Below are 23,106 nucleotides of genomic sequence, written 5' to 3'. Positions count from 1 at the left end.
CATCAATGATGTCGCTCTTGCTGCTGGTGATTCTCTGATCCATCTCTACGCAGACGACACTATTCTGTATACTTCTGGCCCTTCTTTTGACACTGTGTTAACAACCCTCCAGGCGAGCTTCAATGCCATACAACTCTCCTTCCGTGGCCTCCATTTGCTCTTAAATACAAGTAAAACTAAATGCATGCTCTTCAACCGATCGCTGCCTGCACCTGCCCGCCTGTCCAACATCACTACTCTGGACGGCTCTGACTTAGAATATGTGGACAACTACAAATACCTAGGTGTCTGGTTAGACTGTAAACTCTCCTTCCAGACTCACATCAAACATCTCCAATCCAAAGTTAAATCTAGAATTGGCTTCCTATTCCGCAAGAAAGCATCCTTCACTCATGCTGCCAAACATACCCTTGTAAAACTGACCATCCTACCAATCCTCGATTTCGGTGATGTCATTTACAAATTAGCCTCCAAAACCCTACTCAATAAATTGGATGCAGTCTATCACAGTGCCATCCGTTTTGTCACCAAAGCCCCATATACTACCCACCACTGCGACCTGTACACTCTCGTTGGCTGGCCCTCGCTTCATACTCGTCGCCAAACCCACTGGCTCCAGGTCATCTACAAGACCCTGCTAGGTAAAGTCCCCCCTTATCTCAGCTCGCTGGTCACCATAGCAGCACCTACCTGTAGCACGCGCTCCAGCAGGTATATCTCTCTGGTCACCCCCAAAACCAATTCTTCCTTTGGCCGCCTCTCCTTCCAGTTCTCTGCTGCCAATGACTGGAACGAACTACAAAAATCTCTGAAACTGGAAACACTTATCTCCCTCACTAGCTTTAAGCACCAGCTGTCAGAGCAGCTCATAGATTACTGCACCTGTACATAGCCCATCTATAATTTAGCCCAAACAACTACCTCTTTACCTACTGTATTTATTTATTTATTTATTTTGCTCCTTTGCACCCCATTATTTCTATCTCTACTTTTTTCTATCTCTACTATCTCTACTTTTTTTCTTTTTTTTACTTGCTATATTGTATTTACTTCGCCACCATGGCCTTTTTATATTTTTATTTATTTATATATATATTTTGTTTGCCTTCACCTCCCTTATCTCACCTCACTTGCTCATATTGTATATAGACTTATTTTTCACTGTATTATTGACTGTATGTTTGTTTTACTCCACGTGTAACTATGTGTTGTTGTATGTGTCGAACTGCTTTGCTTTATCTTGGCCAGGTCGCAATTGTAAATGAGAACGTGTTCTCAATTTGCCTACCTGGTTAAATAAAGGTGAAATAAATAAAATAAAAATAAATTAGCCATGACTTACCATTCTTTGTGCAGCGTCAAATGTTGAACAAAGTTGGAAATTGTTGCGCCTCCGTCTGTAATTTTTTTGTTGATAGAGCGTCATCTTCATATCTGAAAATAATACGTTTGGGTACCATCTTTCCAAGGGCTCCATCTGAATTCACCCGCCGACGTTCCTCTGCACTGCCACGCACAACTTTTTCTCAGCTGGCACAATTTGATTGGCTGCTGTCTGATTCAAACTGTAATCCGTTAAAAGAAGAGTTTATACGCTGTACACTTTTTTTTAATAGCATCATTATTAATATTTGGGCTTGGGGAGGGTATCAAGTCAGGTCAAGTCATAAGGCTCAAGTCCAAATCACAAGTCATTGGTGTTAAAGTCAAAGTCGAGTTGCAAGTCATCATATTTGTGACTCGAGTCCAAGTCATGTGACTCGAGTCCACACCTCTGGTAACTACAGACAAAAAAACGCTAGATCACCTTTACTCCAAACACAGAGAATCATACAAAGCTCACCCTCCTTTTGGCTAATGTGACCATAACTCTATCCTCCTGATTCCTGCATACAAGCAAAAACTCAAACAAGAAGAACCAGCGCTCAATATGGAAGTGGTCCAATGAAGCAGATGCTAAGCTACATGATTGTTTCGCTAGTGCCGACTGGAATATGTCCCAGGATTCATTCGATGGCATTGAGGAGTTTATCACATCAGTCACTGGCTTCATTAATTAATAAGTGCATCGACGACTTCATCCCAACCAGAAGCCATGTATTACAGACAACATCCGCACTGAGCTAAAGGCTAGAGCTGCCACTTAGAAGAAACAGGACACTAATTCCGGACGCTTATAAGAAATCCCTCTACGCCCTCGATGAACCATCAAACAGGCAAAACGTCATTACAGGACTATGATTGAATCCTGCTACACAGGCTCTGATGCTCATCGGATGTGGCAGGGCTTGCAAACTATTATGGATTATAAAGAGAAACCTACCAGACAAGCTAAATTCCTGCTATGCTTGCTTCGAGGCAAGCAACACTGAACCATACATGAGATGAGAGCACCAGTTGTTCTTGACGACTGTGTGATCACGCTCTATGTAGCCGATATGAGTAAGAACTTTACACAGGTTAACATTATCAGGATGCGTACGCAGAGCATGCACTGACCAGCTGGCAAGTGTCTTCATGGAAATGTTCAACTCTCCCTGAACCAGACTGTAATACCTACATGTTTCATGCAGACCACCATAGTCCCTTTGCCCAAGACCACCAAGGTAACCTGTCTAAATGACTATCGCCCCGTAGCACTCATATCTGTAGCCATGAAATACTTTGAAAGGCTGGTCATTGATCACATCAACACCACCATTCCAGACACCCACTCCAATTCGCATACCGCCTCAACAGATCCACAGATGACGCAATCTCTATTGCGGTCAACACTGCCCTTTCCCACCTCGACAAGAGGAACACCTATGTGAGAATGCTGTTCATTGACCACAGCTCAGTGTTCAACACCATAGTGTCCTCCAACGCATCACTAAGCTAAAGACCCTGGGACTAAACACCTCCCTCCCACCTCCCACTTCCCGACAGGCCGCCCACGGGTGGTGAGGGTAGGCAATAACACATCCACCACGCTGACCCTCAACACGATGGCCCCTCAGAGGTGCGTGCTTAGTCCCCTCCTGTACTCCCTGTTCACCCACGACTGCAAAACCATCATTAAGTTTGCCGACGACACGACGGTGCTAGGCTTGATCACTGATGACGATGAGACATCCTATAGGGAGGAGGTCAGAGAGCTGGCAGTGTGGTAACAGAATAACAACCTCTCCCTCAACATCAGCAAGACAAAAAAAGCTGATCGTGGTGTATAGAAAACTACAGGAAGTGTAATGTAGTGGAGCGAGATGAGATCTTCAAGTTCCTCGGTGTCCACATCATTAACGATTTTATCATGGTCCACACACACCAGCACAGTCAAGAAGAGGTTACGACAACATATCTTCCCCCTCAGGAGGCTGAAAAGATTTGGTATGGGCTCTCAGACTCTTAAAAAGTTCTACAGCTGCACTATTGAGAACATCTTGACTGGCTGCTTCACCACTTGGTATGGCAACTGCTTGGCATTTGACCGCAAGACGCTACAAAGGGTAATGCGTACAGCATGGTACATCTCTGAAGCCTAGCTTCCTGCCATCCAGGACCTCTAAATCAGGCGGTGTCAGAGGAAGGCCCTAAATAGACTGTTCTCTCTGCTACCGCATGGCAAGCGGTACAGGTGCACCATGCCTGGCACCAACTGGACCCTGAATAGCTTCTACCCCAAAGCCATAAGACTAAATAGTTAAAAAGTTTACCAATAGCTACTCGGACTGTCTGCATTGACCCCTTTTACACGAAATAGTTAGTTTACAAGTTAATTCCACAAATTAAAATCTAATTAAACTCCCTCTCCCTTTAAATTAAATTCAATTCAAATTCCCGGTCAGTCTTTGAATTGAGAGATAATACATTCCTCTCAATTCCAATGTTATGTAAATTCCAATAATTAAATTTCCAATTCAATATTATCCCCAACAATTCCACTATATTCCAATTAGAACTCAATTGGCTCAGGCTTTCAGTCTGATCATGTCACTGTACAGATAGCCTAGCTATACTGAAATATAGAAAGTCCTGCACTTCATTTTCGATACTAAGTTCATTCATTCAATTATCTGGGAAATGTACATTTGTTAAAATGTCCAGTCTAATTACAATTTAATTTCAATTCCATAACTCAAAGATAATTTACATTTGAATTGAATTCAAAGTTTTTTCACCACTTCATGAATTTTAAATGAATTTAGAATTGACCCCAACCCTGATGAGGACGCATGCGAATCAGAAAGGTCTGTATGTTTAACCAGACATAGTGGTGTGATAGGCTCCATAAAACTGACCTAGTCAAGGGGAGGACAGAGACGAATGGTGCTGGCAGAGAACTGCTCTGAACCATCAGAGGCATAGGCAAGTTGAATGTAACTAAAAGGGCTGACTGGGTTAGAGACTATCCTTCAGGACATGATGAGAATGTAGTGTCATGTGGACAAGCTGTCTACAAATACAGTTTTATTGATCTGAACAGCCGAAAGCTTTCTGTGTCACTGCTCTTCTTACTTCATATAAAAAAAACATAACATGTATTTTTATCCTTGAAAAGCATTGTTATTGAAATATCTTCCAGGAGACAAAGTACACCATGGGAGAACAGTTAATCTTAAGGATATAAACAGTGGACAATGAAACATCTGAAGTATCCATCTCACAGACGTCAGTCTTATAGTAGTTATTCCACATTGTCTTGTATTTTCATTGACAAAAATAGACATAGGCATTTCTAACAATTGACCAGCTGAGGAAATTCCAAGCCCTCATGATCAGTAGCATCATTTATGTTACAGTCCACTGATGCTGATTAACTCCTTCATTTACAAAAAAATCTGCTTTAATAGTGCAGACAGATTGTGGCTTCCATCAATGGAATCGTCTGCCTCATTTGCAATTTCCTATATCTTTTTTTTGCAAATATATAAAATATGTATATATTTAAAATGTATTTTCCTTTATTATTTTCCCCTAACCCTACCACCCCTCCCCTAATTGGAGTAAACTAATGGACTACTTCCAGCTTTTAAATATTATATACATTTTACAGACAGTATATTTTACAATAGTTATCTTTGTTTGTTTTTAGTCCCAGCCTTCTGCTATCCTTAACCCCTGCCCTATATCTCTGAAGACCATCCAGTTTTGATTTCTATTTTCCACATATTTTTCAAATGTGATGTTTCACTAAAGTTAACCTTTCTATTCTTATGGTTTCAAAAGACTGTAAATTAAAAATCGATTGACTTACTTTTTTAATCACCCAGCAGTGCTATTTGCAGAGTTAGCTCCAGGTAAATGTTGCAATTCTTATTCATTGTACAAGAAACAATGACGTGACCTAAAATAACGTTTTTGAAAGTGGATTGCTTCCGTGTTTCTTGGTTTTATCAAGACATTGTTGTGGCTGATTATGTATTAAAGTACACATTAGCTTCATTGTCTGCTGCGTAAATGCGTTGTCCAGGGGTGAGGCGTACACTCTGCAAACAGACCTAACACAAATCAATGATAGTGTTGCTGATAACTGGGGGCCGATCAATGCACTGCCAGTATCATAGTAGTGCGTCAAACGACATTACTGACTGACTCAAGGGTAAACATAATACAGTAGATGGGCTCTCCCTGTGTTATTAAACCACACACTTGCTGTATCCTTATCACATAACAAACATGTGCCTTACAATGTGTGTATGCTTGTGCCTGTGTGTGTGTGTGTTTTCAGTGTGTCTATGCTTGTGCCTGTGTGTGTGATTTAATAAAGCAACGGAAAGAGAAAGATTAAAATGGAGCACAATATTACTCTCTGCTGCTCTCTGGTGGCCTGTGGTAGTACTGAAGTCATCTTTTTGACATCATGTTTTGACGCAATGAATACCACAGCTGCTCTAATTGTGTAGATTCTGGTACACATTCATGCCCTGACCTACGCATGCATACACAAGGACATACACACACACACACCACACAACCACACACACTCTCTCTGTGCTAATGTGACATGATGTGTTGTGCTCAGCTGTGAAGTTCTCTGTCATCTGGACTCTAATGTCGGGGGAGGGGGGAAAATATTTATAGACGACGCAGAATATCAACAGAAAAGTATCTCCATTACAGGTTAATTAAAACCTCATCCGACCTGAAAACCCCAGAAAAAAATCTGCATTTTCTTCACTTCTGTCATTTATCTGCATGTCTCTTATATTTAGCATCACAATAAAGTGTTTTACTATTTTATTTTCAGGACAGCCAGGGCGACAAGTAGAACACAAAACAATTTCACATAAACAGTTGCATTCATGAGTTTTATTGACAAATGTATAAAAAGGTCCGCCATGGAAACACCTGATAAATATGACTTTATAAGAATGCAGAAGTACAGAAATTTGCTCAGTGGGAAATTAGTTTCCAACTAGTCAGTGACAACTGTGTGGAGTTTGGAGTTTGTGACAACCATACCGTATGTGAGCTTAAAACAGTATTATAGACACTATGTCATGGGATGGGGTGGCAGGTATTCTAGTGGTTAGAGCGTTGGACTAGTAAATGGAAGATTGCAAGATCGAATCCCCGAGGTGACAAGGTAAAAATCTGTCATTCTGCCCCTGATCAAGGCCCTTAACCCACTGTTCCTAGGCTGTCATTGAAGATAAGAATTTGTTCCTAACTGACTTGCCTAGTTAAAAAAAATATATCCTATGATATTCTATGTAAACTCAGCAAAGAAAGGTCCCTTTTTCAGGAGGTCACCTGTCTTTCAAAGATAATTAGTAAAAATCCAAATAACTTCACAGATATTCATTGTAAAGGGTTTAAACAATGTTTCCTATACTTGTTCAATGAACCATAAACAATTAATGAACATGCACCTGTGGAACGATCGTTAAGACACTAACAGCTTACAGATGGTAGGCAATTAAGGCCACAGTTATGAAGACTTAGGACACTAAAGAGGCCTTTCTACTGACTCTGAAAAACACCAAAAGAAAGATGCCCAGGGTCCCTGCTCATCTGCATGAACGTGCCTTTGTCTCACCGGGGGTGATGGTCGGATTCGCGTTAATCGTCAAAGGAATGAGCGTTACACCAAGGTCTGTACTCTGGAGCGGGATCGATTTGGAGGTGGAGGTTCGGTCATGGTCTGGGGCGGTGTGTCACAGCATCAACGGACTGAGCTCATTGTCATTGCAGGCAATCTCAACGCTGTGTGTTACAGGGAAGACATCCTCCGCCCTCATGTGGTACCCTTCCTGCAGGCTCATCCTGACATGACCCTCCAGAATGACAATGCCACCAGCCATTCTGCTCGAGATTTCCATCAAGATAGAAATGTCAGTGTTCTGCCATGACCAGCAAAGAGCCTGGATCTCAATCCCATTGAGCACTTCTGGGACCTGTTGGATCGGAGGGTAAGGGCTAGGGCCATTCCCCCCAGAAATGTCTGGGAACTTGTAGGTGCCTTGGTGGAAGAGTGGGGTAACATCTTACAGCAAGAACTGGCATATCTGGTACAGTCTATGAGGAGGAGATGCACTGCAGTACCTAATGTAGCTGGTGGCCACACAAGATACTGACTGTTACTTTTGATTTTGACCACCCTTTGTTCAGGGACACATTATTCCCTTTCTGTTAGTCACATGTCTGTGGAACTTGTTCAGTTTATGTCTCAGTGGTTGAATCTTATGTTCATACAAATATTTACACATGTAAGTTTGCTGAAAATAAACGCATTTGACAGTGAGAGGATGTTTCTTTTTCTGCTGAGTTTAGAAGAAGTCCTTACCTTGTAACTTCTCATGTCTGGCTTGTCAGCGTTATGAAGGAAAACAGATTCGGACTCTACAGACATTTTTGAGAGTAGACCCGGCCCTGGGACCCTTCGGGATCCGTCCTTGTCTCACAAAAACACTCTATCTCTGCCCCCATTTATCACACAGACTAATGGTTGGTACAGCGCCTTCAGAAAGTATTCATAACCCTTGACTAAATCCACATTTTGTTGTTTTACAACCTGAATTCAACATGTATTATTATTTGTTTTCTCACACAATACTCGTGTTAATTTTTATTTTTTTGCATATTTATTGAAAATGAAATACAGAACTATCTAATGTACATGTGTACATATTCAAATCAAAACATTTTTATGTTTTTTTTTAAATAGAAAATTAAAGTAACAAATAATTAAACAGTAGCAGTAAATTAACAAGCGAGGCTATATTCAGGGGGTACCGGTACAGAGTCAATGTGCGGGGGCACCAGTTAGTCGAGGTAATTGAGGTAATATGTACGTTTAGGTAGAGTTAAAGTGACTATGCATAGATTACTAACAGATAGTATCAGCAGCTTAAAAGAGGGGTCTGGGTAGCCCTTTGATTAGCTGCTCAGGAGTCTTATGGCTTGGGGGTAGAAGCTCTTAAGAATCCTTTTGGACCTCGATTAGCGCTCCGCTACTGCTTTCTGTGCAGTAGCAGAGAGAACAGCCCATGACTATAGGGCAGCCTTCCTCTGACACTGCCTGATATAGGAAGGACCTCTAGTCATTTAGGCAAGTTACCTTAGTGTTCTTGGGCACAGGGACCATGGTGGCCTGCTTGAAGCATGTTGGTATTACAACCTGTCAGGGACAGGTTGAAAATGTCAGTGAAGACACTTGCCAGTTGGTCAGCACATGCTCAAAGTACACGTCCTGGTAATCTGTGAATGTTGACCTGTTTAAAGGTCTGGTGCTCCCATGCATGTTTCAGTGTTGCCTCGAAGCAAGCATAGAAGTAATTTAGCTCGTCTGGTAGGTTTGTGTCATTGGGCAGCTCGTGGCTGTGCTTCCCTTTGTAGTCTGTAATAGTTTGCAAGCCCTGCCACATCCGACGAGCATCGGAGCCGGTGTAGTTTTGAAACAATTTTTTCTTTAGTTATCAAATTTTGCTAACCGTTTCATGAGACAAAATCTTATGAAACTTCAATATTCTTGTTATTTTTAGTAAATGAAAAATCATAAATTACAGCACACTTTGATCAAATTCGGAAATCCTTCATGTTATCTAGTTAAACATGTTTTATCGTTTGACATCCCGAGTTAAAATAGACATCTATATTCATGTCTTTGAACTGTGTATGCCAATGTGTGTGAGTTTATGTATGTGAAAGTGTGTTTGTGTGTATGTGTTGGGGTATCCTGGGAGGTCTACCCTGGGGTTGGTGATCGCCCACACCCACCTGCGCGGGGCACACCCGGGGATGCAGAAAACCAGGGAGCTAATCGGGAATTGGTTTCACTGGCCCGGAGTCATGCGTACCGTGGAGGACTACTGCCATACCTGCCCGGAGTGCCAGATCAAAGCTCCAATGGCACATTATATAAACGTTTTTGTTCCCTTGCCCATGTTAAAGGTGCCGTTTGAGCGGGTGGCGATGGACCTGGTGGGTCTGTTGGTGAAGATGGCAAGGGGACACCAATACATCCAGGTAATCGTGGATTACGCCACCCGGTATCCGGAGGCGATCCCCTTACGCACGGCGGCAGCGAAAGGTATCGCACAGGAGGTCTTCCATTTATTCAGCCGGGTCGGTATTCCACGGGAAGTCCAGTTGGACCAGGGCACCGCATTCATGTCTTGTGTAATGAAAGATGTCTACAATCTTTTACAAATCAAACAGGTGAAGACCAGTGGGTACCATCCAAAAATGGACGGGATAGTCAAATGTTTCAGTAAGAGCCTAAAGCTGTCAGGACCCGGTGCGAGAAACAGTCACTAATAATCGGCAGAACCCAGAAGATGAGGCAGACACAGCAGTACTAGAGATGGTGGTTTAATAAAAGAACAAGATCTTCAGGCAAAGAATATAAATCCACAACGTCCAAAATAGAGCCATGAGGCAAAAAATGGATATCTTCCAAAATACAAAGAAAATCCACAAAGTGGTAAGAACAGCAAGGGAAAAAACAAACCTCAAAAGACTAATCCAAAATACACAAGAACAAAACCAGAGAACCTCTGGAAAATCCAACAAGAGAAAATATATGTTCACAACAAGGCTTGGGCTGGGGCTGGGTGCTAACATACAAACACTGAGCAAAGAACTGAGGAACACACAGGGTTTAAATACCAACAAGGAAACGACATACAGGTGCAAACAATAATAGAGAAAGGAAAAAACAAAAGGTTCAAAAAGGTGCAATGGGGACATCTAGTGACAAAAACCAGAACAGTCCTGGCCAAAACCTGACAAAAGCAGATGCTGATGAAGGTCATTGAGAGAGACGGGAGGAACTGGGACCAGCTGCTGCCACACCTGATGTTCTCGGTACGCAAGATACACCAAGCGTCCACTGGGTTCTCCCCCTTTGAGCTCCTGTATGGTCGTCAACCACACGGACTGCCGGACCTAGCCTCTGAGGTCTGGGAGGACCAACAGACCCCCTTTCACAGAGTGGTGGAACAGGTGGAGGAGATGAGGGAGAGGATGTAGGCGATTTGGCCAGTGGTGAGGGAGCACATGGCCCAGGCGCAACGTACCCAGGAGCGTATATACAACCGGGGGACCCAACCACGAGAGGTCCACCCAGGTGAGAAGGTCTTGGTGCTGATCCCCACAACAGAGAGCAAATTCAGGGCTACGTAGCATGGGCACTATGACAGGTAGGCAACGTCAATTATAAGGTCCGCCAACTGGGGAGGAGAAAATCCCACAGCTTTACCATGTGAACCTACTGAAGAAGTGGCACGCACAAGAGGCGTTCTGCGCAACGTTGCCACGGCCACAACCTTTTAAAATGAATAGATTTGGTAGATAGTTTTTCAATATGTTTAGCTCCCTACATTATAATTGGAAGAGGAAGTATAAACTCTAACGTAGCCTATTAGAAAGAAAGGTAACTCAAAGCACATGTTCCCTAAGAGCAGCAAATGTTCACCGGAACTAAGGGGTCTAGCCTGAACCATGAAAAAAAGCCACAGACCATTATTCCTCCTCCCCCAAAATGTACAGTTGGCACAATGCATTCGGGCAGGTAGCATTCTCCTGGGATCCTCCAAACTTAGATTTGTCCGTCAGACTGCCAGATGGTGAAGCGTGGAGCTTTACACCACTCCAAGCCAACGCTTGAAATTGCGCATGGTGATCTTAGGCTTGTGTGCGGCTTCTCGGCCATGGAAACCCATTTTATGAAGCTCCCGACGAACAGGTATTGTGCTGACGTTGCTTCCAGAGGCAGTTTGGAACTCGGTAGTGAGTGTTGCAACCGAGGACAGGCGATTTTTACGTGATACGCACTTCAGCCCTCTGCGCTCCATTTCTGTGAACTTGTATGGCCTACCACTTCACGGCTGAGCCGTTGTTGCTCGTAGAGTTTTCCACCACCTCACAATAACAGCACTTACAGTTGACCGTGGCAGCTCTAGTAGGGCAGAAATTTGACGAACTGACTTGTTGGAAAGGTAGTGTCCTATGACGGTGCCACATTGAAAATCACTGAGCTCTTCAGTAACGCCATTCTACTGCCAATGTTTGTCTATAGAGATTGCATGGCTGTTTGCTTGATTTTATATACCTATCAGCAACAGGCAGTGGTGGAGCCAGAGGGGTGTCTGGGGTGGCACTGGACACCCCTGACATCTGATTGGCCACCCCGGCTGCCACCCCAAAATGTTATTCGCTACTGGCAGTTTGATGCTGATTGACATCTCATTTCAGCTCTTGTTGAAAGAAGCATTTATTTTGACGTTTTAAAATCGAGGACGAGGAAGAGAGAATATTAACGTTGGTCGCGAGATACAGAAGAATAAGAATAAGAAGAACATAAAGAAGAGAGAGAATATTTCCACAGCCCCACAAACTCTTTTCGCGTTAGGCGAAAGCATCCTATTTGAAGTAAGTTAAGGTTTAGCATCGGGTTTAGGTTTCCTGAACAACTTTTACGAAAGTTGAGTCACTGTGTAAGTTAAAACGTTAGACCCTTGGCTCCATTAACAGACAGTTAATCAGATAAGAGAGGTCGGTTCCCAATTCAGCCTAACATTATGTTTACATCTGTGCTAATAATACATGCATATACAGTTCAGTGTTGTAAGTTACAGTATACGAATGTGTAGCTAATAACTGTAACTAGTAGGTTACAGCTGTCAGTGTTCAGCAAGTTAAAATTCAGCAATTTGAAATCCATTAACTCAGTTAGATTTCAATCTGTTAACGTTACTCAAAAGTTTACCACAATTTGCAGATACACCTTTACGACAGCAAACAGCTAAGAAATTATATTTAGCGAAGTTACTTACTGCAGAGTAGGGCTAGCCATGATCTAACTAGTAACTTAGGCTGGTAGTCGATTTTAAGGTACAATTATGATAACGGGGATTTGTAATTAAGATTGAGATTGGTCTAAAATGTGGGTAATTGGATGCTTAGATGTAACCATAGACTGTCTTATTTTTGCATAGGGTCAAGTAAGCATGAAAAGAAAGGGGGAGATATGAGACTTCTTTTTAAAGAAGCACGAACAGGCAGATCGGGTCCAAACAGACCCCAGTCACCCACGAAGCATCGTTACCCATCGCTCCACAAAAGCCGCGGCCCTTGCAGAGCAAGGGGAACCACTACTTCAAGGTCTCAAAGCGAGTGACGTCACCGATTGAAACGCTATTAGCGCGCACCACCGCTAACTAGCTAGCCATTTCACATCGGTTACACTTGCATCACCACCAGACCCCAGAGCAGCTCCCTACCTGAGGTTAGTCAGAGTCAGTGTTGTCAGACTTCAGACTCCTTGACTTTGTTGTGTTTCTAGAACTCATGGAGGTCTTCCATGAGCTATTTCGACTTTAGAAGATTTCTGTTGTTACACCAGTCAGCAGTGCTTCTTGCGAGAGAAGCTTCTCAGCTTAAAACTGATTAAAACCCACCTTAGGACAACAATGGTTGATGACAGGTTAAGTCACCTCGGAATTCTCAGTGTTGAGTCAAGGAGAGAACGCACCCTCAACATGGATGAGGTTGTGAAACATTTTGCCAGTTTTCAACAGAACCGCAGAATATTGCTGTTTTAAATCTACCAGGGATAATTTGGCACTTAGGCGATCCCTCTGGTCGTGATTAAAACCTGCACTGTGTACTAACTAGTACACTGACATTTTAAAATGATAAATCCAAAGTACCATCTCACACAGATTTAATTTGGTCTTGATTAGGCCAATTCCTAAACTTTTCTTTCCTATTACATTTTTCAAAACTCTAGACACAAACTCAAAACGGTCATCACTTGTAACACAGGCTGTCCAGTGTTCAAAACATTGCATTGTGCATTCATATCTTTAAAGAAACCTTGCACTTGCAGAATCATTGGTTCAAATAACTCACATATCATGAAATACCATAGGAACATTCATTTAGATCACCCACACACAAGATACCGTCAGTTTCACTATGTAGTTGTTCGTACAATCATTAAATCTTGTAGTTCAAAATATGTGACACGTTTCATTATGTTACTACCCGTAAATCCAACACTGTAAAAGGACTAGTAGAGAGAATACTACAGACACAGTGGAATCATTGAACAAAATATGAAATTTATTGATGAAATACAATAAAATCACAACATAGGTTTCTTTAAATCAAAGCAAAAATAATTAGCTACAAAAAAGAAAAAATAGTTAAAGGTCAACTGCAGTGTTCCTCACCTGGCTTACTGTAAGAAGCAAAACAAAAGATTTATTACTGTACTTCTATATTTCCATCATATATTTCCATCACAATGGATGTTTTCATTAGCCAAACATCTTGGGAAGAATCTTCGGGGATGGCGAATCCAGGCCTGACACTGGTCTGCCGTGATGTCATTGCATGCATCATCCATAGCCTGGAGAAGGGTGGCTTGTTTGTGAGGGCGCCTATCATATACCTTCCACCTCTATGTGGATAAGAAATCCTCAATCGGGTTAAGGAAAGGAGAGTATGGGGGTAAGTAAAGGGTGGTAAATTGTGGATGGGCCTGAAACCATGCTTGCACCATTTGAACATGGTGGAACCTGGCATTATCCCACACAATGACATTATCCCACACACGCCATCAGCTCTACAGACCTGATTTAGCTCATCAAGGAAGGTTACATTCGAACAGCGAATCATGTGGCTGCCTGCAACTCAATATATAGAGTATATAGAGTAGAGAGCTTTAGATGTTGTTTTACCAAACTTCAGAACGGGCTCGATGAGTAATCTAAGCAACTTTGACCATGGTATGATTGTTTATGGCACACATGGTGATTCAAGCATCTCAGAAACAGCTGCCCTCCTGGGATTTTTATGCACTACAGTCTCTAGAGTTTACAGAGAATGGTGCGATAAACAAAACACATTCACTGAGTGGAAGTTCTGTGGGCAAAAACACCTTGTTAATGAGAGAGGTCAGAGGAGAATGTCCAGACTCATTCAAGCTAACAGAAAGGTTACAAATGCTGAAATAACAGCTGCTTAAAACAGTGTTGTGCAGAAGGGCATCTCTTAACGTAGAGGCAAAAGGGGGTCCTACCCAGTACTAGATAGGTGTACCTAATAAAGTGGCTGGTGAGTGTACAGTAATGTCAAATCTGAAAACATGGTCTGGAAAAGTGGGACCATAGAAACAGTGTCTGATAAAGAATGATGATGAAATATTACAGCCATAGATAATGTAGTCCAATTGGTTCATATTCAATAGTAATTGGTGTCAATGGATCTCGTTATCCTGAAACTTTCATGATCTAAACATGTAATATTGTTTGTCAGTTTCCATAAAAATATATATTAAGGGTAATGCAACAGTTACTTATCATTTTGAGCAGTTGTATCAATTGATAGTTAGATCATTGTAATGAAATGAATAGACAATCATCTCAGATGTAATGTGTGAATTGCATTTTGAAATGGTAACACTTTGATGTTAAGTTGTGTCATTTTGAACAGGTGATTTTAGTTCAATGAACAAATGATCTTATATGTATGTGTATTGAATCCAAGCAATTAGAAAAAGTGTTAGAGTTTTGAAAAATTTGCATTTTGATCATTGGTTGTGAGTTTTGTCTAGAGTTTTGAAAAATTACATCAAGGTTCCGAAATTAGTGCCGAAGTGATTGTAAAAAACTAGTTAACATAATATATGAGCATAAATATAATACTGTAAGTTTGTAATATTGATGATCATCAACATTATTTTTATTTCTCAAGTCCATTTGTAAATTACATTTTTTGTAAGTAAACCATGTAATTTATGTAACACACAAATGCTATCTTATCTCCTTGGTGCTTGATTTTTATTTTCTGAAAATATATATTTTGGATGTTCAACACTTATAGACCCAGATTATATATTCATGAAAACAGAGTGAACCAAGTGTCTCCAGTATGTATGTATGAGTACAGTATGAGTACAGTACTTTGTGTGTATGTGTGTGCGTGTGTGCATGCGTTTGTACTGTGTGTGTGTGTATGTGCGTGTATGCGTGAGTGTGTGTGTGTGTACAGTACTGTGTGTGCGTGTGTGCGTGTGTGCGTGCGTGCGTGAGCGAGAGAGAGAGAGAAATGGAGCTGCACTTCCGAGGTAGAGACACTGACTATTCATAGTATGTTAAAGAATTCTAGTGAAGTAACCGTTTTGGAGTTAATTATCACTTCTACCTCTAATCAGCAATCATAGGATTCATTCATGCTCCTTAGATGCCAGGTTAGGGTTACACACACATTTTCTGTCATGATCGATGGACCCCCTGAAGTAGCCTTGGCCACCCCCTGGGGTCACCCCATGTAGAAAACTCTAGCTCCGCCACTGGCAACGGTTGTGGCTGAATTAGCCGAATCCACTAATTTGAAGGGGTGCCCACATATATATATGTGACATGTCCTCCTGAGGAGCACATAGCCTTCACACACAAAGAAACCCTCACTTACGCACAGAAGCTGTGTAAACACACTGGGCAGGATACAGCTAAACCAGCATGTTCAATATATATATATATATAAAAGTATATATTCGTGGACCTCTTGCAGAGCTAGACCCCCGGTTGAATACGCTGGTTTAGCTGCGTATTATATATATATATATAAAAGTATATATTCGTGGACCTCTTGCAGAGCTAGCTCTAGCTCTGCAATATGCTATATGCATATCCTCTGAATATGCTGGTTTAGCTGTATCCTGCCCAGTGTGTTTACAAAGCTTCTGTGCATAAGTGAGAGTGTCTTTGTGTGTGAAGGCTATGTGCTCCTCAGGAGGACATGTCATGTCACTAAGATTATTCAGGCTGTATGACTTTTCTGGCCCAATTAACAGGGATGAAAAGGGTCTCTTGGCACTGAGATCCTGTCTCTGTCCATCATGCTCATCCTCTGCTGTGTGCTAACAAGCTGTTAGTGGACTGGCTCACACGTCATGTTCCTGACTAACCAGCTCTGTCAGTCCTGTCTTTAACTCACACTGCTGCCTAATCCTTTCCACGGGGGTACTGCACCCCAGGGTTATCATCACTGAGCACATTTGTCATTACTGTAATTACAGTATAGTTTCAGGGTGCATCCTAAACCTGACTGAGAGACCACACCTCTCCGGAGCTGGAACCCCCCCCCCAACCCCCCCAAAAAACAACAGAATAAATAAACAATCAGTGGAGGGCATGGGCGATTTACTAGCACAACTTGTTTTGGTAACAATTTACTTGACACGGTCATTACCATGTCATAATATGTCAAAACAGCTGACATGACCCATATGTTTACACCTGTTGTGACATGCGTTCGTAAATGCTTTTTCCTACAATTCCTACAATTTCAGAGCACTCTCGTTTGTGTGCCAGAGCGCACAATAACTGATGAATTTACGAACGTGCAACACCCGTTGAATATGACAGCTGTCAGTAAAGATTGGCAAAAAACTGAATTAAATTGTTGCTATCAGCACAGTTACAGTCAGTGATGCTCTAGATAACATGAATACAGCCTAACTAGCTCTGCTAGAGCGAGTCAAATGGTCAGAGTGAGGTGTTCACTCATTTGTGTCTGGAAGTAGCTAGCAAGCTAGCCAACTTTAGCCAGTTAGCTTTGGCGCTTGACTGCCGTTGTGACGTCAGAACACACTTTATGACACTATCATGAAGCATTATGACCATCCTTTGTCACTTTTTATAAGGAGGATGGGATCCACCCAAATCATTTGGGTTCCTGGATCCTTTCACTGCATTATAAGGCTGCATTGAGATAAATAAATAAATAAAAATTATTTCACCTTTATTTAACCAGGTAGGCAAATTGAGAACACGTTCTCATTTACAATTGCGACCTGGCCAAGATAAAGCAAAGCAGTTCGACACATGCAACAACACATAGTTACACATGGAGTAAAACAAACATACAGTCAATAATACAGTGAAAATAAGTCTATGTACAATATGAGCAAGTGAGGTGAGATAAGGGAGGTGAAGGCAAACAAAATATATAAATAAATAAATAAATATATAAAAAGGCCATGGTGGCGAAGTAAATACAATATAGCAAGTAAAAAAAATAACACTGGAATGGTTGGTTTGCAGTGGAAGAAGGTGCAAAGTAGAGATAGAAATAATGGGGTGCAAAGGAGCAAAATAAATAAATACAGTAGGTAAAGAGGTAGTTGTTTGGGCTAAATTATAGATGGGCTATGTACAGGTGCAGTAATCTATGAGCTGCTCTGACAGCTGGTGCTTAACCTGTCTAGGATGAGAGTGCCGCTAGCGGCACTCCCCCCCCACCGAAAAGGCAGAGCCGCGAAATTCAAAAAATATATATTTTTTAAATATTTAACTTTCACACATTAAAGTCCAATACAGCTAATGAAAGACAGATCTTGTGAATCCAGCCAACATGTCCGATTTTTAAAATGTTTTACAGGGAAGACACAATATGTAAAGATGTACATCTATTACCTAAAAACACATTAGCATAATCCACCATCTTTTATTTGTCCACCAACACCAGTAGCTATCACCAATTCGGCTAAACTAAGATATTTATAGCCCCTAACCAAGAAAAAAACTCATCAGATGACAGTCTGATAACATATTTATGGTATGGGATAGGTTTTGTTAGAAAAATGTGCATATTTCAGGTAGATGGCATAGGTTACAATTGCACCCACCGTCACAAATGGACTAGAATAACTACATAGAGCAACGTGTTTACCTACTTACTAATCATCAAACATTTCGTAAAAATACACAGCATACACTAATCGAAAGACACAGATCCTGTGAATACAGACAATATTTCATATTTTCTAAGTGTCTTACAGCGAAAACACAATAAATCGTTATGTTAGCATAGCACATAGCACATAGCAGCCCAGCATTGATTCTAGCCAAACAGAGCGATAACGTCAACATCGCCAAAATATATTATTTTTTTCACTAACCTTCTCAGAATTCTTCAGATGACACCCCTGTAACATCACATTACAACATACATATACAGTTTGTTCGAAAATGTGCATATTTAGCCACCAAAATCATGGTTAGACAATGTGAAATGTAGCCCAGCTGGTGAGAAAATGTCCGTGCGCCATATTAGACAGTGATCTACTCTTATACATAAATACTCATAAACGTGACTAAAAAATATAGGGTGGACAGCGATTGATAGACAATTTAATTCTTAATACAATCGCGGAATTACATTTTTTAAATTATCCTTACTTTTCAATACAGTTTGCGCCAAGCGAAGCTACGTCAAAAAACATGGCGTCCTAAGCCACTAACATTTTTCGACAGAAACACGATTTATCATAATAAAAATGTCCTACTTTGAGCTGTTCTTCCATCAGTATCTTGGGCAAAGGATCCTTTCTTGGGTCTAATCGTCTTTTGGTGGAAAGCTGTCCTCTTGCCATGTGGAAATGCCAACTGCGTTCAGCATGAACTGGAAGCGTGCCCAGCGATTCACAGCATTTCAGAAATAAATGTCCCAAAATCACACTAAACGGATATAAATTGCTATAAAACGCTTTAAATTAACTACCTTATGTTTTTAACTCCTATAACGAGTCTTAACATGACCGGAGAAAGATTACTCCCAACACTAATGCTTGGAACAGGTGCGGGTCGGTGTCCTCCAGGCGCATGACGCAGCTCCAAAAGAGTGACTAGCTCCAGGGTTTTTTAATTTATAGTGCCTGTGAACGCGCAATCGACCCCATTCAAATCGTCATCACGTAAAGGCATCCAGGGGAAGACGTAAGCAGTGTCCGTATACTCATAGTAATAACTGTGGCCTTTTAACTGACTCCAGATCAGGGGCCAAAATTTCTGAAATCTGACTCCATGTCAGGGAAATTGCTGTAGAATGGGTTCTGTTCCACTTAGAGACAACATTTCAACTCCTATAGAAACTATAGACTGTTTTCTATCCAATAATAATAATAATATGCATATTGTACGATCAAGAATTTTGTAGGAAGCCGTTTCAAAAATTACACGATTACCATAAATAGTGACAACAGCGCCCCCAGCCCCAACAGGTTAAAGCTAGTGAGGGAGATAAGTGTTTCCAGTTTCAGAGATTTTTGTAGTTCGTTCCAGTCATTGGCAGCAGAGAACTGGAAGGAGAGGCGGCCAAAGGAAGAATTGGTTTTGGGGGTGACCAGAGAGATATACCTGATAATGACTTATCAATAACCCAAGCCCAGCTCAGTTAATCCCTACCATTGGGATGAGTTGTCATAATGCTTCAGAAAATGTATATTATCCCAGGGGCGTTGGTAGACACAATGTAAGTAACCTAATGTATGTCCCTCGAACTGCCCCGAATGCCTCTGCTGATCCTACAGCTATTGTATGCAGAAATCTTGTGCCTATGAACCAGAGTTATACTGTTAGCACTGAGGCTGTGTGCCCTAGTAGGAAGTCGACTGACCCTACACTAACATAAATAACATGAGCATTTGTACTTATTCGAAACTTCCCAGCAAAGCAATGAAAACAATCAATAATGCCAGAAAAGTGCTAAAAATAGCCCATGTTAACCTATGTAGCTTAAGAAACAAGGTTCATGAAATCAATAACTTGCTAGTAACAGATGACATTCATATTCCTACAATCTCTGACTCACTTAGATAATACCTTTGATGATACAGTGGTAGCAATATATGGTTATAACATTTACAGAAAAGACAGAAATGCTAATGGTGGAGGTGTTGCTGTTTATATTCAGAACCACATTCTGGTAAGCATAGAGAGGACCTCATGTTAAATACAGTTGAAGTAATATAGTATCTGGATAGTATGTGTGAAATACTTGATAATGCATGTGATATCAACAGAGAACTATATTTTCTGGGGGATTTAAATGTTGATGGGCTTTCATCAAGCTGCCCACTCAAGAAGAAAATTCTAACTGTAACCAGTGCCTACCAGGGTAGTAATAAACAGCACAGGAATGAAATAATCAACATGTATTGACCACATCTTTAGTAATGCTTCAGAAATTTGCTTGAAAGAAGTATCCAAATCCATACGATGTTGTGATCATGCTAGCCATATCTAGGAAGACCAAAGTTCCAAGGGCTGGGCCTAATATAGTGTATAGGAGGTCATACAATACGTTTTGTAGTGATTCCTATGTTGTTGAGTCAAGTCAAGTCTCAAGTCCTAAACTTTGAGTTTTGAGTCCTAAACAAGTCATAATGTGCTCTTCACCAAATGTAATACCATTTCATATTTTTAACAAGAGTAATAGTTAGTATATTAGATTCACGCAAATCAGGAAGGCTTTTAAAAATATCTATACATTTATTACTTTCCAAATAAACGTTAGATTTCCATGGAAATCTATGGTAGCCATTTCTCATGGTAGCCATGAGAAAGACCCCCCCCCCCAACAGTGATCGACTATCACTAGCCTACACTAGTAAAGTAATAAAATATATAGCTGTCGGCTATATTAGTCATGACTTACCGTTCTTTGTGCAGCTTCAAATGTCGAATAAAGTTGGAAATTGTTGCGCCTCCGTCTGTAATTTTCTTCCTGCATGTTTTGCAAGTTAGAATCCGTTTTATGTTCTTACAGCGTCATCTTTATATCTGAAAATACAAATTTTGGGTATCATCTTTCCAAGGGCTCCATCTCAATTCACCCGCCGACGTTCCTTTGCACGTTCCTCTGCACTTTGATTGGCTGCTGTCCGATTCAAACTGTAATCCGTTAAAAGAAGAGTTGATACGCTGGACACTTTTTTTAATAGCATCATTATTAATATTTGGGCTTGGGGAGGGTATCAAGTCAGGTCGAGTCAAAAGGCTCAAGTCCAAGTCACAAGTCATTGGTGTTAAAGTCAAAGTCGAGTTGCAAGTCATCATATTTGTGACTCGAGTCTGACTCGAGTCCAAGTATGTGACTCAAGTCCACACCTCTGCCAGTAACTAATAATCATGCACCCATTAAGAAAATTATTGCAAAAACTGTGGATTGATGAGGAATTGAACAAATTTATAGTTGAGAGCGATGAGGAAAAAGAAATGACAAATAAGTCTGGCCTCATAGCGGATTGGCAAACGTACTGCAAATTCAGAAATCATGTGACTAAACTGAATAAAAAAATAAGAAAATATACTATGAAGCAAAGATAAATCATATAAAGATTGACAGTAAAAAGCTTTGGAGCACCTTGAATAACATTTTGAGAAAAAGGCAAACTCAGCTCCATCATTCATTGAATCAGATGGCTCATTCATCATAAAACTCACTGATATCATCAATTACTTTAATGATTTTTTTCTTTGGCAAGATTAGTAAACTTAGGCATGACATGCCAGCAACAAACGCTGACACTACACATCCAAGTATAACTGATTCAATTATGAACCGGGGTCTGACAAATTGGATGGAAAATTACTGAGGATAATAGCGGACGATATTGCCACTCCTATTTGCCATATCTTCAATCTAAACCTACTAGAAAGTGTGAGCCCTCATGCCTGGAGGGAAGCTGTCACGCTCTGACCATAGAGAGCTGCTTATTCTCTATGTTGGTTGGGGCAGTGACAGTGACTAGGGTGGGTTATCTAGGTGAATAATGATCTATGTTGGCCTGGTATGGTTCCCAATCAGAGGCAGCTGTTTATCATTGTCTCTGATTGGGGATCATATTTAGGCAGCCATTTCCCCATTATGCTTTGTGGGATCTTGACTAATAATGCCTGTTAGCATTATTATTAGCTTCACGGTTCGTTTTGAGATTTACTGTTTTGGTTTTGCTGTGAACTTAGAATAAAAAGATGTGGAACCCAGATCACCCTGCACTTTGGTCCAGTTATCATAACGATCGCGACAGAAGCAAAAGTCTTTCCGCTACCCAAGAATAGTAAAGCCCCTCATATAACCGACTAATCAGCCTGTTTTATTCAGCAAAAAATGCTGTTTGACCAGATACAAAGCTATTTTACTGTAAACAAATTGAAAACAGACTTTCAGCTTGCTTATAGGGAAGGGCACTCAACATGCTCGGCACTAACACAAATGACTGATGATTGGCTTAAAGAAACTGATAATAATATGATTTTGGAGCCATAATGTTAGATTTTAGTGCAGCTTTTGATACCATTGATCATAACCTATTGCTGAAAAAACATACAGTTGAAGTTGGAAGTTTACATACACTTAGGGTCATTAAAACTAATTTTTCAACCACTCCACAAATGTCTTGTTAACAAACTATAGTTTTGGCAAGTCGGTTAGGACATCTACTTTGTGCATGACACAAGTAATTTTCCTAACAATTGTTTACAGACAGATTATTTCACTTATAATTCACCATATCACAATTCCAGTGGGTCAGAAGCTAAGTTGACTGTGCCTTTAAACAGCTTGGGAAATTCCAGTAAATTATGTCATGGCTTTAGAAGCTTCTGATAGGCTAATTGACATAATTTGAGTCAATTGGAAGTGTACCTGTGGATGTAATTCAAGGCCTACCTTCAAACTCAGTGCCTCTTTGCTTCACTTCATGGGAAAATCAAAAGAAATCAGCCAAGATCTCAGAAAAAAATGTAAACCTCTACAAGTCTTGTTCATCCTTGGGAGCAATGTCCAAGTGCCTGAAGGTACCACGTTCATCTGTACAAACAATAG

The sequence above is a fragment of the Salvelinus fontinalis genome, chromosome 13 (assembly GCF_029448725.1).
Source record: "Salvelinus fontinalis isolate EN_2023a chromosome 13, ASM2944872v1, whole genome shotgun sequence".
NCBI classification, from domain to species: domain Eukaryota; kingdom Metazoa; phylum Chordata; class Actinopteri; order Salmoniformes; family Salmonidae; genus Salvelinus; species Salvelinus fontinalis.
Note: the sequence above shows the minus strand (reverse complement) of the source record.